The sequence below is a fragment of the Mytilus galloprovincialis genome, chromosome 5 (assembly GCF_965363235.1).
Source record: "Mytilus galloprovincialis chromosome 5, xbMytGall1.hap1.1, whole genome shotgun sequence".
Classification (NCBI taxonomy): Eukaryota; Metazoa; Mollusca; class Bivalvia; order Mytilida; family Mytilidae; genus Mytilus; species Mytilus galloprovincialis.
In genome coordinates, this window is record NC_134842.1 from 92112088 (window position 1) to 92120718 (window position 8631).

The window sequence follows — 8631 nt, forward strand, 5'->3', positions numbered from 1 at the left end:
ATCATTTCTTACGGAAGTCATCACGAGGCTGGTTATGAATAACGACGGAAATGTTCCTATTATTGTTATCATTATTCCTTTCCCCTTGCATTGCCTTATTATGTGATATTTCCCAATTATACTTATCACCATATTATATTTATAAGAGTAACAAGGTACATGTGTACGTGCCATAGAGACATGATCTAATTTCATTTCTAAATCACATGAAATCACAATCATATGTTGGTGATGTTCGTTTTGGTCAGTCTTTGGTGTCTAGGTTGTGTTTGTTTATTCTTGTTTATCTTTTGATGTTTTTTCGTTTTTTTTTTTTGTTTTTTTTTTTTGTCTCATATACAATTTTTCATCGAATAAATTGCGTTTGAATAACTTCTCGGTATATTTTTCTGTTTTAAATTCATAGGTGCTATTTCCCGTTTGTTGGATCAGAATTGTATTTGTTAATATTATACTTTTTGTTTCTTTTAATTCATAAATCAAAATCAAACTTATAAATCATTACTTTGTAGATGATCCACTCATACAATATTAGTTTTAGGTTCAGTGGATCCCTCTGAAACGGAATTAGTATTTAGTAGACTTAATCATTGGTCAATAAACTCATTAAACATTTTGTCAAATGTACCAGGAATACAACTATCTACATCAAAGGAGTGTTTGTCTACTAAAGACTCAACAGTGACGCTCGAATAAAAAAAAGGCTAAATGAGGAACGAGAGTTGGTAAACCTATGATGTTGAATTAGATTTGGTTGAGTTTAGTTTGAATTTAAAAGTAAAAGTTTCCGTTAGTTTTGTTTAATTTCGAGTTCCTGATTGTAAATACGTGACGCATGTTGACCCGCGGAGAATCGACCTAAATAGTACCATGGACCTAGAAGCAAACAATACACATGATCGATGAATCACACATACGTTTCTTAAATTTAAGAATTAGTGAGTTTGGAATCTGGACATGAAGACATTACGATCATTCCACCATATTAAGTTAAAAATACCAGCTGGATTATAGATATCATTGAATTAAAATGTAATAAAAGAAAGTTATCGATTTAAGATATGCTTTAAAGTTTTTCTTCTAAGATGGCGACAATAACGTTGTTGTTGTCGAACCAGTAAAAGTTTAGAACATAAGTTTACTACTGTCGCTACGTTCTGAATTTGGTAAAGGAAATAACAGTTGTCTATCTTTTGCCGTAGTGATCATTAAACAATGTATTGTTGATTTATTGACAAAGAAAAAAATATTGCATTGGTCACTTTTGAAAAAATAAATGTATTCAATTGATATAAAACAATGTGGTTAAAAGTACAACACTATTACTTTATTTATTAGAGGGATGGGTTCTTAATATTCAGCAGCGTTCTCACGTTTGATTTCATTAGTTTTTGTAGACTGATGAATTTCTCTTGAGTTCGGTATTTTTGTTATATTTCATGTTACTAATGCATGCCCAACACATACTGCAATTTATCTGTTATGTCCTGTGTTTGCAAAAGACTCGTTAAATGTTCAAATAACTTCCGAGTAGTTGTATGTTCTGTGTTTGCAAAAGACTCGTTTAATGTTTAAACAACTTGCAAGTAGTTAGTTTAAAGATTGTTAGATTTAATTGTAGTTTGAACGATAAACTCTTCGTGTTAAACAGTTAATTTGTACTGATTGGTGTAGCAAGTGTCTATTGTAGTATCTATCCCGCATACTCCTGACCTCACTTGCATTTCCTTTCATAGAAAAAGGTGATATTAACCAGGTGTTAAAGCTAGCTAAACCTAGTAAATAAACTCATGATAGATACCAGGATTGAAATAATAGTGCATCGATCTAGTAGCAGACATTACACAAGATCGATGCAGCAATACATGATTTTTTTTTTAATTTATGAATTAATGAGTATTGACTGTATCTCTTAAAAAGGTTTCAATCATCTCACAAAATTACCCAGAAAACAGTTTGAGTACAGATAGCATAAAAAAAATCACAGTGACATCACAAAAAGTTAAGGAGCTAGGTTATAATAATTCATGTTTTGCAATTGTTCTACTGATAAGGCACACACTTTGATAGACGTTGTAGTAATTTAAATAAACATTATACATTGATGTGATTTATTTTCTTAGAGAGGTTAATCTTATTTTGTAAACCCAATACAAATATGTTTATTGTTTCTATTTATAAGATTATAAAGTGTCGAATATGTCAATATTGTATGTATAATTATAGATTATGATCAGTGGAGATCTTTTTGAGTGATACTTTTCATTTTGTAGGGAATATCATATTGATATTACATGGAGAAATTAATCTGCTATAGACTACTTTATGTTTAACGAGACTTCTTCGATTCTCCTTTTCATGTGATAAAGATAAATCAAGAATGAAAATATCGACAATTTAATTTAGTAATGTATCTGACGATGAAGTTTTCTTTTAATATTTTGTCAAAAAATATAAATGTTTAATTTCCCGATTCGTTAAAGACTTAAATTTCTAGTGACCTATAGTTTAAATTCTTGATTATTTTGTTCGTGATTGTGTTTTAGATTGATATGACATGCAGTCTAGAAAATGTTAAAGTCTTTCCCATCCTGTATAAGTCATATTCATGTATTCTTTTGTGGTTTCAACATTTACATGGTAAAAAAATACATACTGATATGTATTACATTGCGACATAGGATTGATTGATTCATTCATTGGTGTTTGGACACTTTATTTTTCCTGCACTATTGTGTTGGTTTTTTTTTTTTTTTTTTTTTATTGCGGTCAGTTTTTATTAGTGAATAAAGCCGGGGAGCCCTTAACGAACAACCGACTTTTCGAATGAAATTTGAAATCCTAATTATTTAAGACTGGTGAGATGTTCACCTGCCACATGCGGAATTCGAAATCGCAAAAACACAGCCACCAAGGCCACACTTTATATATGTTTAATGAATAATTAATATTAAGACCGATGATACATTTATGAATGCATGAAAATGGGTAGATGTGATAAAATTGACATGTTGACAACCTCCACAAGAGATTAAGTAACGTAAAAGGTGAGCAACTATATGTTATCATTTGTCCATCGACAATGAGCACATCGTATTAATTATTTTTGAAAGCCCTGAAATGATGACGAAAAACAATGCAAATGAGAAAACTAACAACCTGATTGATGTATAAAATAATGAACAAAATTCAATTATGATATACATGTACAGCAGCATACAACAGACAACAACTATTGAATTACAGGCTCCTGACTTGTGACCAGAATATTTGAGAATGTGGCGGTTTTAAACATGTTTGCGGTCGCGACAATACTCCTACGTAGAAAGTGGTATAACAGAACAAGATACGAACAAACAATAAAAATCAGTTGAAAAGGAGTAACTCATAAGATGGATTTAAAGCACAAAAGCAACTAACAAAAAGTCCAGATCTGATTTTGCACAGTGCAAAACAAATTTCAACAAATAACAAAAGTATGTATATAAGACTAAAATTTAGTTTATTTTATTTAATCAAATTTCAAACAAGAGTACTCCTGTAAATGTGTTAAATGGATCGTCCCCGTTTATTGTAGGAGTATTGTCATGAGTATGTCTTACCCAAACTACGTCGCCTTTCTCTAAAAGATGAACTATCGTTTCGCTTCCCATGTTGTAATCACTCTGTCCACCATAAACCAATGCAATTTGCTCGGAGTTTTTAACCATTTCAAGGTATAAATATTCTCCGTTGACGTTCATTACAGTAAAAGAAAGGAGATACACTCCTCTAGTCGGTACGATGAAATGGGCGTGTCTGATGTCATAACCATTTCCAACATTCGTGTTTACTTTGTCATACTCAACAACTTGGTGTTGTCCTAATTGTATTCTGTGGGTAAGGCTTACAGAGAATGCTACCTTTGATGTCGTAGGAGGAGTATCTATTAATAAAATAGTACACATAATATATGTATTGAAAGTGGAAAGACATTATACTGTAAACAAATGTTTAGAAGGATTTTTGATGTTGCCTTTGTGTAAACATGGTCACATGAATACACAAATTATTTTGTGACACGTTACCATGTTACAAATCATATAGTTAAAATATTAAAAGAAAAATGACGCAGTAACTCTTTCCTAATGGTAACCCCCCCCCCCCCCCCCAGCTCCCCAATTGTTTATCAAATAGATTTTCATTGAACCTAACACATTTTTAAAGTTGTATGGTAAAGGCCGTATTTCTCAAATCATTAACACTCTAATTCCAATAGTTATCAAAGGAACCAGGGTTATAATTGTATACGCAAGAGGCGTGTTTCGTTTTCATAAGATTCATCAGTGACGATCAGATCAAAATAGTTAGAACATCAAACAAGTACAAATTTGAAGAGCATTGAGGACAAAAAATCCGAAAAATTGTGCCAAATTCAACTAAGGTTATCTATGTCTGGGCTAAGAAAATCCTTAGTATTTCGAATAATTTATACTTTTGCAAACATTTAATTTATAAACATGATCATACATGATATTCATGTCAAGACCGACGTGCTGACTTGTGGGCTAGTAATACCCTTTTGGACGCAACGTCCACCAGCAATGGCATCGACCCAGAGTATTTGTCTTCTTATGCCACCCTCACATACACGGAAATCCGTACAAGTCCTTACGAATCACAAACATTATCAGATCTGTTAATTTGATTTGTTACGAATGACTACGGTATGATGTATTTACGGTCCAATTGAAAGAGTTGACACCAATAACTACACGTGAATGACAGGCATTTTGCGAGCTTTTTACGTATTGCTTTAAGTATTTTACGGAATGTTTATATTCAGCGTAGCTTCAACGTGGTGGTTACGATCTGTCTACATGTTGTTTCTAGCTTGTTGCTAGTATTTTCAAATCCTTACAATTTCGAGATCGTTTGCCTCTGCTTAAATCGAAAACTATACGTAAGATATACAAAAAGTCTATTAAATTTATTCGTAAATCACTTATACCAATCCGTGATGCGATTGTAATCCGACTTAAATGAAAACTTTACAAATTGTAAACTAACCGAAATGAATTGTAAGTAAAATGTTATGAGTAATTACTGGTTCCCTACGAGTAATGTGTGTGTTGCTGCGAACGGTTTGCGATACATATTGATTGTTTTTAGTTATTTAAGAAAAACAATCCATGGACAGTTGTAAGAAGATTTTTTACATGTCAACACATATACCTATCAATTTTTGAGTCATAACGAGTGTCTACGAGATGTAACGAAATATTTACGAATACCAGCAAGCTATTTACAGATACTTGCAATTGACTACGAGTTGGTGGACAAGGACTCGTAAGAAAATTGGCGAATGTGAAGGAGTACTATTTGTTCGTGCTGGTTTTTTTTTATTTTTTTTTCATTTGTATGTTTCTGCGTATAGTTTGGCGTAGATTACATTCATTTGTTAGTTTAGGGGCCAGCTATAGCCTTCATCCGGGTGTGATCTTCTCTCTGCTTTAAAGACTTATTAGTGCCCTTTGGCTGGTTCTGCTGTTTGGTCAGAATGTTGCCTCTTAAATGCATTCCTAGTTTCTATTTACAAATACACAAACAAATTCGCTTACTTACTAGACGGAAGTAGTAATCTCTTCTGCTTGCTAAACTGGTTTAAATCGTCGTTGTTCAAATTTTTCATCATGTCGTTAGGTAACTGTCGTTCCGAAACAGTGGTTTCAAACTCCGTTCTATGCGGATTTTCCTCTTCAGTTTTGTTATTTCCTACGGATGTAGGGTAATTTACAGCATATCTTTCTTCGAGTAATTGTTTAACAATGTTATTTATAATTCGATTTTCGTCTGATAACTTGTCAACTCTTTCTGTTAGCTTGACATTATCATCTGTTACCAATAGTATTCTCTGTTTCATAGTCTGGTTTTCGTCATATTGTACGGTTAATTTCTGTTTAACCATTGTTAATTCGTTATTTAAAACTGAAACCTGTTCTGCAAATAAATTTAACATTATTACTATGAAGACATTACTGACAAAGTTTTGAAATTCACAAACAACAATTGAAATTAACTCTGGAACACTGATGCAAGTTCTCGAATTGCGGTGGTCGTGGTTCTAAACTCTAAATCAGAAAACGTAAACAGAAGAAAAAACCAAAGAGAAGAAAAGGTAAATATGTCTTTGTTTAAACGGTCGCGTATCATTGTAAACTAGAATATGACCATAGGGGCATAGTCAAGACGTAAAAGATGCTACAATAAAGAAAAACAAAGAACAATTTCAGTGTTAAACATATTGTCCTGTGTTTGTAACAATATGTAAATTGAAATTAACTCTGGAACACTGATGCAAGTTCTCGAATTGCGGTGGTCGTGGTTCTAAACTCTAAATCAGAAAACGTAAACAGAAGAAAAAACCAAAGAGAAGAAAAGGTAAATATGTCTTTGTTTAAACGGTCGCGTATCATTGTAAACTAGAATATGACCATAGGGGCATAGTCAAGACGTAAAAGATGCTACAATAAAGAAAAACATCTTTTTCATCGTGTTAGATTGTACTTACTCATAAGAACTGTAATTTTGCAATGAACATCTTCAAGACCTCCTGATGAGTTTTCTAGAGACTGCTGTACAACAAAACCAATTAGAATGAGGTAAAGCATGGTTGTTCTTGTCCAACAAAACTAATCTTGACTTTAATACGCGTACGTCGTTATCACACTTGGCTTAGATATTGCACTATTTTTAGCTGGGTTCAAACTGTTGTATCTCAATTTGCCTTATCTCTAGTTAGGTGATTCTATTTGAAATCTCGGTTCTATAAACAGATAAGTACAGGTACTTAAAGGTACAGTAGGTCCGAGACCACAATTGTCGTCCCTTGATTTTCGTTGTTCACAAATATAGTCCCTAGTGTTGACAGTGGGTTACTTGCCATTATTTTTATACCCCTTCCAAATTTATTTCTCCATGTTTAATGCCTCAAATTGCAAGTAGGGGGGTGAAATTACACTGTAAAAAAAATTGGGTCCAGAATTTTAAAGGAAAGTAGTGATTTTGTCCAGCTGAAAAAGGTTAAAAATTAGCACTTCGGAAGCTGTCAAAAGATTTCAAGACGCCCTAAACATAGAATTGTCCATATTTTGAGTTAGAGACGATGAAGTTTTCTATAATTTTGATATAATTTGTCCCAAAAGTAGTACAACACACTGTAAAAATTTCTTTGAGAAAGCGCAGGTGGGATTTTTTTTATTTTCATTTATGTTCTAAAAGAAATGCACTACGAAATAATTGTGTTCTCGGACCAGTAGTTCCGTGTAGAAAACTACATTTCAATATATCTTTTATTTTATCTGATGTTATTATAGACCAAATTAAACATATTTGTATTAATTTTGAAATCGAGTTTTTTCCCAGATTGAAGGCTAAATGATAACATATAGCTATGTTGCCATATATAGCTGCAGTAATGTATAGTTATATGGACTAAGTGTATACATAGTCTGTTTAACGATCGCCTGGTCTGTAATGTGTGTTGTACATGTAATGTCAACTCAAAATTCTTATCAACAAAGGACTGACTTGTTGTCGGTGGTATTGCCTTTGAGATCTTTTAAGCCTTAGAAAAATAGAAAAAAGGCAACAGTAGTATATCGCTGTTCGAGTCTTATGTGGACGAAACGTGCGTCTGGCGTACTAAATTATAATCCTGGTACCTTTGATAACTATTTACACCACTGGGTCGATGCCACTGCTAGTGAACGTTTCGTCCACGAGGGTATTACACGCCTAGTAGTCAGCACTTCGGTGTTGACATGAATATCAGTTATGTAGTCATTTTTATAATTTTCCTGTTTACAAAACTTTGAATTTTTCTAAAAACTAAGGATTTTCTTATTCCAGGCATAGATTAACTTGCTTGGCTTTATAACTATTTTGATATGAGCGTCACTGGTGAGTCTTATGTAGACGAAGCGCGCGTCTGGCGTACTAAATCATCATTCTGGTACTTTTGATAACTATTCGAAAGTCATAAATCGAATGAGAGAAAACAAATCTGAAAAAGTGGAAATACAAAACGGAATGCCGCAATGATTAAGAAACGTGAAACATTTCAAATTCAAACGAAATAAACCAACGACTTGATTGATGAAACAGCAATAAACGAAATACAGAAGGGTAATGATCATCTAACGACAGTCACCGAATAACAAGCATATGACAAGGGAAAATATGTGTGGGTAATTGTGTACTATATGTGCATAATATAGTAAATGGACTTTGAAACAGAATTCAACTGATAACAATGCAGAACATTATTGAGACGTTCCTTTTATCTCATTCAGTAATTTATATATATATATTTATAACGGGGCAGGTCAATCTGTTTGCAGATCATGTACAATAGGTTCTTGTCGTTTAAATGATTTAAATATTTTCCACTTGACATTCAAAGTATCAGTTCATTGCACTGCAGGAAGGGGGGAAGTAATATTCTTGATACAGATGATCAGAAGACGGCGAAATAAATAAATGAAACCGAGACGATATAGAATCATAAAACCATAAAACCTGAATATATTAACACGACAAGTCTGTGACCTTATCGTACTAGACTTACCAAAAAACCATACTACAGTGAAT

General features: G+C 32.9%; 1 long non-coding RNA gene across 1 annotated transcript; it reads right to left on the reverse strand.

Annotated features, from left to right (window-relative positions):
* Positions 1-3485: 3485 nt before the first annotated feature.
* LOC143076729 (uncharacterized) lies at positions 3486-6708 on the reverse strand. The gene is made up of 3 exons (XR_012978770.1): positions 6551-6708; positions 5605-5979; positions 3486-3925 (listed from the first exon to the last, which is right to left on the reverse strand). It is a non-coding gene; the product is annotated as an uncharacterized LOC143076729 (long non-coding RNA).
* Between the last annotated feature and the right edge of the window lie 1923 nt (positions 6709-8631).